General features: G+C 46.5%; 1 long non-coding RNA gene across 1 annotated transcript in view; it reads right to left on the bottom strand.

Annotated features, from left to right (window-relative positions):
• Positions 1-385: 385 nt before the first annotated feature.
• LOC142000459 (uncharacterized) overlaps positions 386-16,427 on the bottom strand; it is a 42,358-nt gene continuing 26,316 nt past the window's right edge. The window contains exons 4-8 of the long non-coding RNA XR_012642251.1: positions 4,394-4,451; positions 2,841-3,011; positions 2,576-2,663; positions 2,212-2,301; positions 386-733 (exon numbers count right to left, since the gene is read on the bottom strand). This is a non-coding gene — a long non-coding RNA (uncharacterized LOC142000459). The remainder of the gene's footprint in view (positions 734-2,211; positions 2,302-2,575; positions 2,664-2,840; positions 3,012-4,393; positions 4,452-16,427) is intronic.

Genomic DNA, 16,427 nt, shown 5'->3' on the forward strand with positions numbered 1-16,427 from the left:
TTGTTCTTTCACAACAAATGAAAATTGTAAATTGCCTTTTAAAACAGCAGAAGGCTCTTCACCTGGAATCAACTTTTCCAGACCTAGACATCGCTTTTTGCATTTACCTCCCATTACTGTTTACAAATACTGAAGCATAACTGTCGTTCTCCAGAAAGAGCAGAATTAAGAGCTATGACCGCTCAACGATGGGGCAGTCCACAATGAAAGCCCTTGCCTTAATGTCCAGAGAGTATCTTGACACGAAGCCTGGACTACAGTGACATAATTCAATTGATCACTGGACTGGAAGTTGGTGGTTGCCTAGGAACCAGTGAACGTGACCTGATTACATTCAGTGTGGGCAGAGGATAGTCCCAACCGCTGATGCATATATTTGGTGCTCCAAAAGGGCTAATTTCCCAAAGATGAAGAAAATTATGAGTGAAATTGATTGGGTGCTGCAGCCTGATGGCATGAATCTGAGCAGCCTCTTGAACAGGTGTGTCTTCTGTCCTCCTCCTTCAATCTCCAGTCATGGTCAAGGAACCATGCCACCATTCTCTCCTTCAGTAGGGCTGTCCCCCTCTGAGCCTTCTACTCCTCCATCCTTCTCTGGTACTGCGGCTGATCTACCTTGGCCACAATGTCCTGTAGCATTTAGTCCCTGAGCTTGTTCCTTTTCATACAATGGGGAGCACACACTCCCCAAGAGTCCTGGGTGGATTCCTCAGTCCATCTGAGGTGGAAGGGCCTAAGGCAATGAAAGAGCACACTGAGGAAAGAAAAGGAAGGAAGAAAGAAAGACCCCCCCCTTTTACGTTCAGCATCATGGTAAGGGTAAAGGTTGATATTTATCATCTTGGGGTTTTTTAATTCATTCTTTATTCACTGGCCTGCTAAGAAGCTCTGGCCAGTCACATTGCCAGCCCAAACACATTACGGTAAGAATTACATTTTAAAAATTGTTACTAGTTTGCTTTTCATGTTATTGCAGTCAGGGCAAGCTTTAGAAGACAAATCTTCTAGAGATGCCAGACTGGAAGGAGGGACTCCTGTCCCAGGCCAGCTGAGGAATACCATCTCTATGCAAAGGAACTTTTTCAGTATCTGGTGACTGAACAGCATATCAGTGAATGGAAGGGGCTAGTGAACTAGAGGAGGCTCTTGTAAGTCAACTCTGCCCTGGAATCTGACCCACCATCTAGAATTTTTATTGCTTGAAAACTTTTCAAGCATCACCAGCCAGGAGTAGGTGAAAATTTGGGCAAATATTCATAAGATGCTGAACTAGGATGCAGACTCTTAGCAGCTGTGGAACCAACCCCGCTCCCTCCCTCCCCACACCCTGGACAGCACAGACATCCTTGACAGCATGCCACAACCAGACAGAGGCCCAGCAACCCAACTGTAGCTGCCCGCAAGGAGCTCTGTTTGCCCACCCCAGCCATTGGGATTTATAAACCTGACAGCTTGGGAAATGCGAGCAGAAATGAAACTCAAAAAGTGTTCTGGCATGACACAGTTACAAACCGAGCATTATATGCAGACATGTGCACTCGTGCTTGCTAAGACTCTGACCCTAATCCCTTTTTCGAAGAAGAAGCATGCATTTAAAAGAAAGTAATTGCTAGCTGTCTGTTTGAATCCTCCCCTGGTCCCTCTGTGCATTCATCAAGCTGCAAAGAAAAGTACTTTGCTAATTTAATCTGTCCTATGAGCTGATCTTCCATATAGTTAGCCAGATTGTGAATTCATTGAGCTATAGTGTCATCTGAAAGTTGCACCTGAGCCACTTTCTTTGCTACCGGCTCACCCAGCATTTCCATGCAGACATCTTTAAAACAGCCTACCACTAGCGTTTCACCGATTGTGTATGGCTTTTTAGCCTTAGCAACGCGAAACGCTACTTTATAAGAAGCTCGCAAAGCACAAGTATTTATGTGACACTTCAAAGATCTGTTTCTGACAGCCTTTTAAATCAACATGCTTTCTTTCAAAAAACGCTTTCGGCTTTGAACTAATTTAATTATGTTTTATATTCAAATGCCTCTTGAACTTTGACGGCTTCATTGCGTCATTAGCCAACACATCGTCACAAATAACGCACTGCGGTTTTGGCACTCCACCATCATTCATGGCTACAAAGCCGAACTGAATGTATGAGGAGTAATATTTCTGAGTAAAGCTAGTACAAATTCCTTTTGCTGACAATACTTCGCATTCATTTACATTGCCATCATCTGATTCAGAATTACATGCGTGTTCAGCAACCGGATGTCTCTGCTTGATAAATATGTTGATTGGGCCTCACTTCTCCATCTGTAAATTAGGCATAAAAATAATGAATATAAATTCCATTACCCCGGGTATATACTTAATTTATGATATTAGGATGAAAGCCGAATAAATGCAGTGGGAATGCTTTAATTGAGAAATATGTGCGGGAGAACATTGATTAATAGGGTAAGTAATGTTAGGATAAGAAGATAATATACATTTTAAAATTAAATTGCAAACAGGATAATAATTGGAAAGTTAACATGGTTTGAACATATGGAAAGAATGGATAATGAACGTCAAAAATAAGATTTACCTGTCTGAAAGATATGAAGTGAGAAAGCAAGGAATTTCGAGAACTTCCTGGCAGAAACACGTAGATTTGATTCTAGAAGAGGGGAAGGCTATAAGTAAGAACAATGAGAGCATGTATGAAACAATATATGGATATGGAGGAAGCAAGGACTGTCTATTTGGCTATAGGTGTGTGGTGCTCAATCGTCTCTATCTACCTCGTAAGGGATACAGCAGAATAGGATAGAAAATCATTATTAAAATTTTATAATATTATTAGTACTTACATTCTCAGATCAGTGGGTTCGGACGGGGTCCCAAGTGACAAATGTGCAGAGATCCGTATGATGCTCTTTATTCAACTTCTCGATGGTAACTGCCGGTGGGGCGGGGTCTTTATATGCGAAGGAGTGGGATAAGTGTGCGCTCGCGCGTCTCATGCAAAACATGCTGTAGCACTATGGCAAAATTATCAATATTATAATATGTGCTTCTGAAAACATAATATTATTTAATATTGTTGACTTTATTGACTGATAATTATTCTTGGTGGAATTCCAGTGTGATTTTTAAATTATACTATTATTTCTTTCTATCTTTCCTGGAAACTTGCCGCAGACCGGCAACCGATGGCTCGCGGACCGGCAGCGGTCCGTGGACCACCACTTTGAGTAGCACTGCTCTAGACAGCTGCAGTTCACAGGGCCCTGGGCTGGAACCTGGAGTAGAGGGCAGGCCCAGGTTCCCCCCAAACCTCCCAACTCCTGATCAGACACAGGAGGAGTTGACCTGGACTGTGGGTTCCACCAGAGAGGAAGGTCTCTAGATTGTTTCCTGACCCACATGGTGGATCAGCAGAGACTGCGGGGATTGTTCTCCTTCCTTTTTCCCAGGCTGGCCAGTGATGAGGTTAGCTGAGCGAACAGCAGGTTTGAGCCACTAGCAAAAGTGGCCAAACTCAGGGCTGCCGTGAATCTCTGAGGCAAGCAAATCCGCCAGTAAGCGCAGGACCCATCAAGGCAGAGGAGGAATTTTGTCACACCCTTCAACTACCAAGTGCTCTTCCGGGACCTCCACAGCAGTCTGGATGATGCTGACCACTCTTCCTGGCTGGAATCCACTACAGTCCCCTGTGTCTGCCCACTTGGCTGCAGCATGTCTCTGTAGCCTTGTCCCTACTTTCAGTCCCCATTGGAAGAGTGGAACTGAAAATTATGCTCTGAGAGGAGACACCAATGAAGTGTGTCTGCATAGTGCACAGGACATGTTTGAAATGGCCCAGAAACGATACCGTAGGTATTTATATGGTCACCATTACCATAGTAGCTGAGTGCCTCACAATCTTTAATATAATTTACCCTCACAATACCCCTGGGAGGCAGGGAAGTGCTGTTATCTGCACTGTAAGGACGGGGTGTGTAGATGACATGGTAGCTGTCTGTAATTTTATTTACAAATACAGGCAGTCCTCAGACTTACGACACAATTGGTTCCTGAAAAATGCGTCTTAAGTCGAAACATCGTAACTTGATTTTCCCATTGGAACAATGCTGAATCAAGCATCATAAAGTCGAAACCAACGTCATAAAGTGGAAACAGGATGTCAATTTACAAATGTCGTAAGTGCCATTCGTCATAACACAAATGTTGTAAAGTCGAGGAGTGCCTGTAGTACATGTATTCTGTCTGTTTGCAGGATGATTACTGTGTTTGCTATATGATCACAAGGGGTTCATTCCCGCAGGAGCTGATGGCATTTATGCAGGACCCTAGCTTCAGATAGGTCAATTTAAAAGTATATAAAGGTACAGTGCAGGTGTCCTTTGTTCTGAAGTTTTACCTGCAATCCTGCTGGGTCTGACTGACTGGAAGGGCGCAGGTGGAATCCAGGTGGGAAACTAGAACAAAGAAATTTGTGGTGGGTGAAAGCATGGCCCCTGAAGTTAAGAAGGGAGAGAGGCAGAAACTGTTGGGGAGGAGAGGAGACTGAATCCCAAACTCCAGAGGTGGGGGTCTCTGGAATCAGCAAGGCCTAAGCATTTAAGTGAGACATATACGCGTGTAGACCTTTCATATTAAAACCTCTCATTATGCTTTGTTCCTACCATTAAGATTAAACAATACTTTGTTTTGAAAAGGCGTGGGGTCGCTTTGTTTACCACTGGTCACAGCTGCTGAAGGGAAGTGTTGCCGGTGGCCAAACTCAGTCAGATCTGCTGAGAAACCATGGTTGGTACACTGGGTACTGCAATCCTGGGCCCAGCCAAAGAGAATGGGAGAATGGCGGGATTCCACTTCATGAGAGGTGAAGGCAAGAGGCCCAAACACCTGGGGGGATGTGCTCAGAGACCAGAAATCGGGCAGAGGAGCAGGTAACACAGAACTAAGAAATGGAGCTGAGACAGTGAAACTAAGCAATTTGCCCAAGGTCACTCAGGAAATCAATGACAGAGCAGGGAGTGAATGCTGGTTTCCCGAGTCCCAGGAGAGAGGTGCCCTAATCATTTGTGAATCATTCTCTCTCTCACGAGTAGATGCCAGCTATATAGTACCTGAAGTACCTCAGTGAAAGTGGATGGGTCAGAAATGTACAAAATAGTATTGAGGGAAAAAGAGTGAAAACCCCACCTTTTGCTGCCTTTCCGCCAGTGCCAATCAACAAGTATAGAATTTAGAGAGCTCCCCGTCCCTCTGTACAGATGAGGCAGCTCTAGGTCACGTCCTTTTCAAACGCCTTCAGGCTGGTTGGTGGAGGGGAGAAGAGACGCACAGAATCATAGAATATCAGGGTTGGAAGGGACCTCAGGAGGCCATCGAGTCCAACCCCCTGCTCAAAGCAGGACCAATCATCAACTACATCATCCCAGCCAGGGCTTTGTCAAGCCTGACCTTAAAAACCTCTAAGGATGGAGATTCCACCACCTCCCTAGGTAACCCATTCCAGTGCTTCACCACCCTCCGAGTGAAATAGTGTTTCCTAATATCCAACCTAGACCTCCCCCATTGCAACTTGAGACCATTACTCCTTGTTCTGTCATCTGCTACCACTGAGAATAGTCTAGATCCATCCTCTTTGGAACCCCCTTTCAGGTAGTTGAAAGCAGCTATCAAATCCCCCGATTCTTCTCTTCTGCAGACTAAATAATCCCAGTTCCCTCAGCCTCTCCTCATAAATCATGTGCTCCAGACCCCTAATAATTTTTGCTGCCCTCCGCTGGACTCTTTCCCAATTTTTCCACACCCTTCTTGTAGTGTGGGGCCCAAAACTGGACACAGTGCTCCAGATGAGGCCTCACCAATGTCGAATAGAGGGGAACGATCACGTCCCTCGATCTGCTGGCAATGCCCCTACATATACATCCCAAAATGCCGTTAGCCTTCTTGGCAACAAGGGCATACTGTTGACTCATATCCAGCTTCTCGTCCACTGTAACCCCTAGGTCCTTCTCTGCAGAACTGCTGCCTAGCCATTCAGCCCCTAGTCTGTAGCGGTGCATGGGATTCTTCCGTCCTAAGTGCAGGACTCTGCACTTGTCCTTGTTGAACCTCATCAGATTTCTTTTGGCCCAATCCTTTAATTTGTTTAAGTCCCTCTGTATCCTATCCCTACCCTCCAGTGTATCTACCACTCCTCCCAGTTTAGTGTCATCTGAAAACTTGCTGAGGGTGTAATCCACGCCACTCTCCAGATCATTAATAAAGATATTGAACAAAACTAGCCCCAGGACTGACCCTTAAGGCACTCTGCTTGATACCGGCTGCCAACTAGACATGGAGCCATTGATCACTACCCATTGAGCCCGACAATCTAGCCAGCTTTCTATCCACCTTATAGTCCATTCATCCAGCTCATACTTTTTTAACTTGCTGGCAAGAATACTGTGGGAGAACGTGTCAAAAGCTTTGCTAAAGTCAAGGAATAACATGTCCACTGCTTTCCCCTCACCCATAGAGCCAGTTATCTCATCATAGAAGGCAATTAGGTTAGTCAGGCATGACTTGGCCTTGGTGAATCCATGCTGACTGATCCTGATCACTTTCCTCTCCTCTACAGCATGTGAGAATGAAACTTCCAGAAGAAAATAGCTAGAGCCCTGTGAAATTCCACTCGTTGTCACCTGCCCCACCCCTGGCCAAACCTGAGTGACGCTGTGACCTTTGTGTATGGGCTTGAAACACCAGTCGAAGTTTGGCCTGTCCACCCGCAATTGGCATTTTGTTTTTATCTGTTGGATTGTTTTATCTTGTGTTATTTTGCTTTTACGAAAAACTCAGGGCTCTAAAAATAGCCCTAAAAGATCAATGCTTTCTCCCTGGTATAGTGCCCCATGTGGAGTCCAACCCCATAGACTATTAGGCAGTCTGACACCCACCGGCAGATTCTCTAGTTCCCTAAGGGGTAATCCCTTCTCTAAACAGATTTCCCCCCTGCTTGGTGTTTCCAGCCTGTGATGTTAATGTTGACTTTTTGGTTGAACTAAACAGTTGGTATTTTTGCCAGAAGGTCATAAAACATACACCTGGCTCCCCCAGACTAGGAGCCCACTGAACAACCACCAAGTGCCCGATTGTGGCAAGGGGGAGAGGGCACAAGGAGCTTTCCACACACCTCCCACACCACAGAGGGGACTGCCACAATCCCAGTCTTTGTGTTCCTTGTGTGGCAGTCATTGGACTCTCCAAATTCAGCACCAGTCTGTGGATTGGAAGCAGAACTGGAGAGAGCATATAGCTACACCCTGTAAATGGGTTTAGCGCTTGCAGTCCCACTAGGTATGTCTACACTGCAATCAGACACTTGCGGTTGGCCCGTGCCAGCTGATTTGGGCTCATGGGGCTCAGGCTAAAGGACTGTTTAATTGCAGTGTAGATGTTCAGGCTTGGGCTGCAGCCTGGGCTCTTGGACCCTCCCACCTCACAGGTTCTAGAGACCGGGCTCCAGCCCAAGCCTGAATGTCTACACCACAATTAAACAGCCCCTTAGCCCGAGCCCCCATGAGCCTGAGTCAGCTAGCACAGGCCAGCCATGGGTGTCTAATTGCTGTGTAGACATACCCACTGAATCCTCCAAAAAGCCTTAGGGAAGTCCCAGGCTGTAAAGACCACTGCAAGTTCCCCTTCTCCTCACTCCAATACAGGCTGTTTCTTAAAAACCACAACACAGACCAACATTTACTTTCTGTTGTGCTTTCTGAAGTGAGTGTTTGACTGGATCAGGCTCACTTTACTAATAATCAAGCAAAGTAATGGTGATGAACTGCATGTCTCTGACTGGTTTTACTGCCTTACCAACTGCAGCAGGCCTTCTGCCTTGCACACATAGGTGCTGGAACTAGGGTGCTGGGGGTCCTGCCACACCCCCGGGCTTGAAGTGGCTTTGATCATACTCAAACTTTACGGTTTGGGTCAATGGCTCTCAGCGCCCCCCACTATACAAATTGTTCCAGCACCCCTGCTTGCAATTAGATGCTTAGACATTTTTTCCTGCAAGCAGCGCTATCAATGGACCAGCAAGTGATGCAGATTAGAAGTAATAAAGTTAAAAAGCTCAAACAGGAGGGGAGAAAAATGTCCTTTTGATTTGCAAACATAAAGCCCAGGGTCAGCAACAGAGAATGTGGGGCCTGAACCATAACAAACACTAAATAACAGTGACTCAACTCTCCCTTCCCTCTGTAAATCTGGAGTAAATCCACTGAAGTCACACCAGTATAAAACAGATGTAAAGTGAGAGCAGAATCAAGCCCTAGCAATTTAAATCTTACTTCATGTTAGAAAGGCTGCTTAAGAAGAACTCCTCCCTGAAGTCAGAGAAAAGTCATTGTATTGTTTGGCAGAAGTCCAACGTGATTTCATTTTCTGTGGAGGATTAAGATGCATTAACAGTCTGAGCAGCAGCAGTTTTCTTGCCAAAAAGGTCTTTTTCCTGGCTCACGTTAAATACTAGGACTTGCAGGTCAGGAACTAACACCCGTCAAGGATTCCGTGAATTTTCAATCAAGTGCAGCATTGTAATTCTGCCTGGTGCAAACACTGAGTTAATTGAAATGTGCAGTCTGGGTTTTGCACATTTCATGTTATTCATATGGAAGGTACAGACCCCATGTCTAACAAAGGCAAACTAAAAATAGCCTGTGACTAAATGCCAGAAAGTCCGTTTTAACCACCTAAACCTTTAACATCTAAAGGCTGCAGAGAGGGCAGCTCCTGTTTGTCTAAGACTCCATCCACGCTACAAGTACAACCCTGGTTTGATAGCCAGGCTGTGACAGACCCCACAGCTGACCTGGTTGCAACAAACATGGTTAACTTGTACCCACACAGTAGCTTTTTCCTAACATGACCAGGAGTTACCAGGTTTGTGCATCCACCCCGACTACGCTGCCTATTCACGTTTGTAACCACTTCCTACTGGGAACACCTGCACAGCTTTCCCATAGTGCTTCGCCGGGGACAGAGTCCAGAGAACATGCACATAGTGTGGAACCAGCAATGCCTGGGGCAATGTACGGTGGGATATCCTACCTTACCAGAGCTATCTCTAACTACTTACAAAGTCAGTTCAGAATAGTCCAGAGTAGACAGAACTACAGTAATTTTTCCTAAATGTTTCAAAGGACAATGCAAAGGGAAGGGAGAAAAATATATCACCTTCCTTTAAAGTTATATTTAACCCCCCAAAAAACAAGAAAGGTTTGATATGAAATTAAAGTTTTATTATTGGAAGCCATCAGTACTGCTCAATACTGGAACAAAAATCTCAGCCACGAGAGCAGTTTTCAAGCACAGCTTTTTTCCTTCTATACTTGTAGGGAGCTGAGATTTGTACATCTGCAATATGCAAACAAGTGGGTGTGATTTTAGGCTATGCTAAACTCAAGTTCTCATTGCCATTCTGTTCTACTTTTACTCTGCTGAGGGATTACATAGATTATCCAACTTTATTTACTAAGAAATGATCTCATATAGCAATGTACAGCTAGTTACGTCATTGCGACAAAGGAATATGTATCATGCAAATGCATGGAGACACTCATTTTTTCAGGGCTGGGTGTTACTGTTTTGTGCTCACAGAGTTTCACTTGAGTTATAACTGGCTGAGGGCCCTTAATACTGCAGGGCCTCACCATTAAATCACATGATAGTTGACATTATTCTATCTTTCAGGTCATATTTCTACATTCATGTGGTCATATCCTGCTTCCAGATACACCATGAAATTAATGGAAGTTGCACTCATGCAGAAGTAGATACCTGAGGCACATGCTACCTTTCTGTCTCAGCTGTGCTGATTTAAGGAGCGGTTTTTCTCTTCTTACAGTAAGTGCAAGGAGGTAACATTTTATCTGCTGCCAGCAAAGAAGGAACTGGAATGAGAGAATCACCAGAAATTGCTAATGCCTGCCCTCCCCCCTGAGCTGTTATCTATTGCTTTGCCAATGTAACTGGAGTTCAGATGAATTGCTCAATGTTAACAGAGTCATCCCAGTGAGAAAGCCACAAGACCTCCCCTTTGTGCCTGTTGGTCTCCAGATGACTGATTTGAAAACAGTCACTTTAGTCATTTGTAAGTCATGGGCCAATTCTGTTCTCATTTAAACCTGTGTAAATCTGGGGCAACTCTATCAAATTCAGTATCATTATTGTGGAGCTATACCAAGGATGCTGAATAGTATTTGGGCAAGGAACTTTCCAATGGTTTCTGGCATGACCAAATTTATTCAGTAGGAGAGACTTTTCTGATGAACAACCAGACAGATAAGGATCATAATGATCGATGCACAGACAGCTCCCACTTCCACAGCTGCAGAGGTCCCCTGGCAATGGAACTGTCCACTGTCTGAGGGAGTGGGGCTGGATATGGGGAAGCTGTTCAGGAGTTGTACATCCCCTGATAATGCAGGGGTGAATGTTACGTAGAAGTCTTCAGGTCCCCAGACAAAGTATATAGGGAGATTGGTGATGGGGCAGTAGCAGGCCAAGGAGGGACAGAGGATGCTCTGGTGCATGGATCCTCCACTGCAGAGATATATTTGGGCCTTAGAAACTTTTCCGGACATTGGTCTGAAGTAGCTTCTATGGAGTGGGTTTAGGGATGTTCTACCCCCCAGGTCAAGCAGGAATTCTCTTCCAATTAGCTTCTTTGAGCTGGAATTTCAATGCCTGGCTTCTGCTATTTGGGCTTAGTGCGGCGTCCCTGCAGTTGCTCCTTCATGCACAGGAGCTAGAGAGACACTGTGAATAAGTTTAGGTACCAGAGATAATCACAGTCTGGTGGGAATGACTTATGCATTCAAATGAGAAAATCATCTGCTGTCCGACAATAGCTAGGAATAGGAGCCAAGGGTCAGAACCAGAGTCAGAGGCCAGATGCCAGACCCAAGGGACATAGCTGAAGTCAGGAATCGGCGCTGAGGGTCAGAGCTGGTTTACCTGGAGTGAAGCAAGGCAAGGCTGGGTCTGAAGCAGGAACAGGGCAGGAGCAAGGCTGGGAACAAACAGGCCCAGGAGCTAACACAACCATGGGCAAATGCTTTGAGCAGCTGCTGAACTGCTGCTGCTGGCCTCTTCCCACCCATCAGGCAGTGTAGTCAAGCAGGCAGCCTGCTACAGTCCAGCTGTGCTCGTTAGGGTGCCTGGAACCTGGCTCTGTCGCAGGGGCCGATTCCTAAAGGTCTCCCGCTTCCTCCCTCATTGAGGGCAAATCTTGGGGCCTGGTTTCTTGGGGGTACTTCTGATGGAACTCTCATAACAGGTCTGGGGCATGGATGTTCTCCACTCGTTCCCAAGACTGATCATCTGAACTGCAGTCTTCCCAGTCCACCAGGTACTGGAGTCTTCCCCTAAGTTGCAGAGGATTGAGGATTTGGTTGACCAAGTACTCCTCCTGTCCACAAATCCCAGCTATGGGTGGAGGGTTGGAGTGGTTTGGATATGGGTTCTCCATGTAGGGCTCTGAAAATGAGATGTGAAAGATGGGGTGGATCTTCAAGGGTTCGGGCAGCTGTAACCAGAAGGCAACTGGGTTCACCATCCTATAATCTTAAAGGGGCCCAAGTGTTGGAGTCTAGTTTGGCAGACTGATGAATCAATCGAAGGGTGTGGGCAGAAAGCCACACTGTGTCCCCTATGGCCTGATCGGGGGCAGCCATCCACAGTGCTCGGGGAACTTATGGGTAAGTCTGGGTGTTACCTCCAAGGGAGCAGTCTGGTGGGTGACCAATCCGGATGAAATGAGTGACCTGTCTACGGACTCCACTCACTTGGGGGAGCCTTTCAACTGGGTCAGGATCTTGTGTGCTCAGGCAAACTGCAGATCAATGAAATTGCGAGAGGCACCCAAGTCCACCTGCGCCTCTAGGTTGGTGTTGGGCAACACAGGGTTCCGGAGCCAGAGAGGGAGATGGTGATGTGTTGGACACTGACTGGCCACTGCTGGGGAGAGGGGAAGGACACCAACCCAGCCCAGGCCCTGTTATCAGAGCTGCAGCTGGTGGGAGCTGGAAGCACGAATTTTTTTTCATGGTAGCATTCGGTCAGATGGTCATCCATCTTAATGCATAAGTCGACTAACGCATCCAGGCTGGATGGGGATTACACCTGTGCCAGTTCATCTTTAATATCATTGTTTAGGCTCAGCCAGAATGCTGGGCAGCCTCATTCCACTCAGTGTCTGTTATAACGTGTCACAGCTCCACTGTATATATAGCAACTGGCCAGTAGCCCTGCTTCGACACCTGAACCATGGCTTCAGCCACATGCTCACGACTTGGATCATAGCTCAAATGAAGTTCTCAAATCCCAGAAGCAGGCTTGATTTATCCAGGAGCAGAAATGCCCAAGCCAGGGTCTCCCCAGTAAGCAGGCTCATAATTAGTCCCACTCTAGCTTGGTCAGTGGGATACAACTGCAGAGGTAGCAGAAATAGGAGCCAACACTGATTTAGGAACCCATGATGTTTGTCGTGATTGCCATTTGTCAGGCAAGGAAAGCTGGGGGATTGGGGGGAGGGCTCGCAAGGAGTGGAGGTCGGAACTGAAGATGGCACAGTTTGAGCTTGCAGGGCCGCATTTTGCACCTGCAGGGTGGCAACCTTGGCCCACAAGGTCTGTAGGGCTCCCACTATCTCTGTCAAAGAGATATTGGCCTTTGTATCATCCATGCTCGCTGTATCAGATCTAGTGCCCTCATTGTTGGTATTTTTAGAGCTGCTCAAAATGTCAGAGACCAGGATGTGATTGGTCAGACTAGTGGTGGGATCCAGAGTCAGGCCTACTAGCTGGAGCAGCAATTGGTAGCCAGCAATAGGAGCCCAGGGTCAGAGGCCAGAGCCAGAGCCAAGAGTCAGAACTGAAGTCAGGAATCAGAGCCGAAGGTCAGAGCCTGTTTACATGGACTGAGGCAAGGCAAAGGGCTAGGCTCGATCTGAGGCAGGAACAGGCCTGGAGCAAGGCTGGAAACCAGCAGGAGCTTAACACAGCCGTGAGCAAATACTTTGAGCTGCTGCCAAAATGCTGCTGTTGCTGGGCTTTATAGCTGGTCTGCTGACTCTCTCCACCAATCAGGTGGTGTAGCCAATCAGGCAGCCTCCTACAGACCAGTTGTCTTTGTTAGGTTGCCCTGAGACTGGCTCTGCTGCAAGCCCTGATACTTGACACCTGCCCTCTATGGAGAAGATACTTGCGTGGACTCCTTTGGCTCTATTACACTTCCAGAGCACAAGAGGTACACGATTATATCTTGTTAAAAGGCACCAGTTGTAATCGATCTCTCCCCCTTAATGGATCTTTTCCCCCCTTGGAGATTAAAAGGCTCCAGGGATTTCTCTGTAGAAGAGTGAGCATGAGTCAGATGTCATCGGATGAATCATCTAGGGAAGGTTTCAAGAAGCAACGAGTGAATGTGCACCAATGACCCAACTGCAACAAAGGAGAAAGTATCATAGCCAAAACATGGCTAAGCCTACAGACGTCCCACAACCCCGAAGACATATGGTATGTGAGAAAGAGAGACAGGAGAGTTAGGGTCTCTCAATCCAGGCTATGTACTGAAAATCCTACAAGAGAAAACTGGACTCACGGAAGAAGTCTTAAGCTATGACTCGTAAAGACAGTAAAGAAAAAAACTTTCCAAGTATCTGACGAGGTACTGGGCAGAATGTGCATCTCATATGACACCAAGCTTTATGGAGCACACTCAGCCTGATTTAGATGAGACATCTGGATTTACTGCAGGAGACACTATATCGATCCTCACGGCACAGAGCAGCTTGAAGCTACTGAGATCTGCTGTAGATGGTGCAGATCTGCTACAACCCACAGAGCTGTACGAGGGTGGTGAGTGGATCTGTTTTGAGATGGATGTTTCTTGTAGCAGAGGTAGAGCTGAGACCACCAAACTGCCGTCGGTGAAGCAAGAGGCAGATACCAGTTGTAGGTGGCAGAGAGCCTTTAAGGCAGCAGAGCTCATGAAAGCCAGAAGTAAAGCAATCTTACCCATTATGATTATTTATATTTTGCCAGTGCCAAAACTCAAGAATTGGGGGCACATATTGTGCTGGGCACTGTACAGAGAAGATCCTCTGTGCTCAAGAGCTAGGTGTCACACAAGTGGACAAAACACACACAGGGGTATGGCTGGGTTGGGAGGATGAGGTAACAGGATTAATAGAGTTGAGCATAAAAGCAAAAGTCACAGCACCCCCATTGTCCAACCAGGGCCTGAAGCTAGTGATTTGTAGGCATCATGGCAGAGGTAGGTGTAATTTAAGGCCATAGTCCATCAGGAGGTGCCAGGCTTCTCTGAGGACGTAAGGCCACCTCACCCTGATGCAGGTGGCACAGAGCCCTGTGAAGTAGCTGAATCCTGATACAGACTAATGAGCTCCTGATCCCCCTTTTGGCAAGGCCAGCTGGGTGAGGCTGCTGAACTCATGCCAGATGCTAGGAAGCCCGGGATGGGGTAGGTCTAGATGTCATTAAGGCATAGCAATTCCACCCCTCTCCCCCATTTCCTGGTACCAGCACCCAGGCTGCCTCAAGCGGCACCATGACATGATGGACCCCTTCTCTGTGCCGGTCCTTAGTGGGGATTTCTCCTTCAATGGTGCTGACTCCTTGCTCAGAGTCTCTAGAATGGGGTAGAGAGAGGCAGGACTATGGTGGGAGAGTCAGGAAACCGCAGGGCAAGCAGGGAAGGAGTAAAGAACAGCAGCTGGAAGGGAGATACAGCTGGTGACAGCATCAAGGCCCAAGGTTGGCATCTCCTATTGGGTTTGCTGCCTTGAGGGAGGGTGCCAGACACACACCTTCAGAGGGATAATAATCCTTTGATCCCGAGAAGACAGCTGGGGGAGCATGCCAGCTGGATTCACCACAGAGAGCTCAGCCAAGGGGAGGTGGAGCTGGATCAAACCTCAAAGGCAACTCTGCAATGAACCCCCAAACCGAAAACCAGTAGCGGGAGAACAGGAGAGCCAGCAAATTGTCAGGAAAGGGAAAGAGATGGAGAGTGACAGAGGCACCCACTTCTGCATGCAGCCCACAATCACTGCCTTCTCTTGTTTTATTAAACTGACAGAAATAGAGACAGATAAATTAATTAGGTGAAACCCTCAGGAAAGAATCAAGTTGCATCAGCTTTTAGCTGATCTGTGGGATCAGATGCAGCTGCCAGCAGCAAAAAAGGAGCTGATGTTAATGCGCACTAGAGGCTGTAATGTGCCCTCCAGCGGAGTGAAACATCCGTCAGGTGTCAAAGTAAAGAATTCCTGAAAGAATTTCCTTAAACACCGAACAAGGAACTTAGAATAAAGAAAACAGCACTGTCCCTAACACAGCTATGTCTGCCTCACTGTGGCACTTCTGCTTAGAGCCTGTCCCAGACCTCTCCTGCCTTGGCATCCTCCGCAGATTTAAATTTCTGATTTCTGTGCTGAGGCTGGCAGGCTACCGATGTGCCTTCCTATATCACACTGAGCCTCTGAAGATATCTGGGTGGCCAATATGGCTCCTCATTCCCTCAAGTATATTCTGAAAAAGGTTTAAATCTCATCACATGCATACCCAGTCTTTGGCATCTCAGGGGCACCTTTGTCTAGGTTTACTGTTTATTAAGGATATGAGTGCTCTGAGGCCTGGCACTAGCTTGAAATTATCAAGACCTTTACATATTTTGTGAACCTGTTACATGCCATAAACTTGCCAGATATTATTTCTCTGTTAGGGGGAACCTAGTCTCAGTTTCTGAAAGCTGTCTGGATCAGTATGCTACGATAAACTTCCAGTTGTCACCAGGTACCAGGAACTGCACCCCACTGACCCCACAGCTGCTGGTGTCTTCTGAAATAGCCAGAGACTTGGAAACATGTAAAATACCAGTAGTGAGGTTGTGGTCAATATGGTAGAGAGCTGTGACTTTAATAAAAGGTGGGGTCAGGCCCAGAGGCTGTTTTAAACAGTTCATAAAGAGTTTGGCCTTCTGAGGGCAGGTTATGTTTGAATTTGCTCCAAAATCGTGTCATACCCAGGAATTCTATCAGTTCTAATATGTTTTCAGGTGGTGGCATTTCAACTGTAGCTCTGAGGTTCTCACACTGACCTCCCTCACTCTTTACAATCACAAGCCCTAAAAAGGATAAACAATACATTTTCTCTCTTCAATTTTAGCACAGTAGCCAGACTTCCTGTAACTTTATATTCTTCCTCAAACTACTTGTGTGCTAAAATGTCATCCACAGAAACTCACCTCCATCTAAGCCATGCAGAAGCTCACTTGTTATGCTTTGGGTGAGTTCTGGGTGCTTGTAATGCTGAATGGGAAGCAATAAAAAAAAAAAAACATCTTCCAAACACCGTGATCAAAGTTGTCAGCTT

Source organism: Natator depressus, chromosome 1, assembly GCF_965152275.1.
Source record: "Natator depressus isolate rNatDep1 chromosome 1, rNatDep2.hap1, whole genome shotgun sequence".
NCBI classification, from domain to species: Eukaryota; Metazoa; Chordata; order Testudines; family Cheloniidae; genus Natator; species Natator depressus.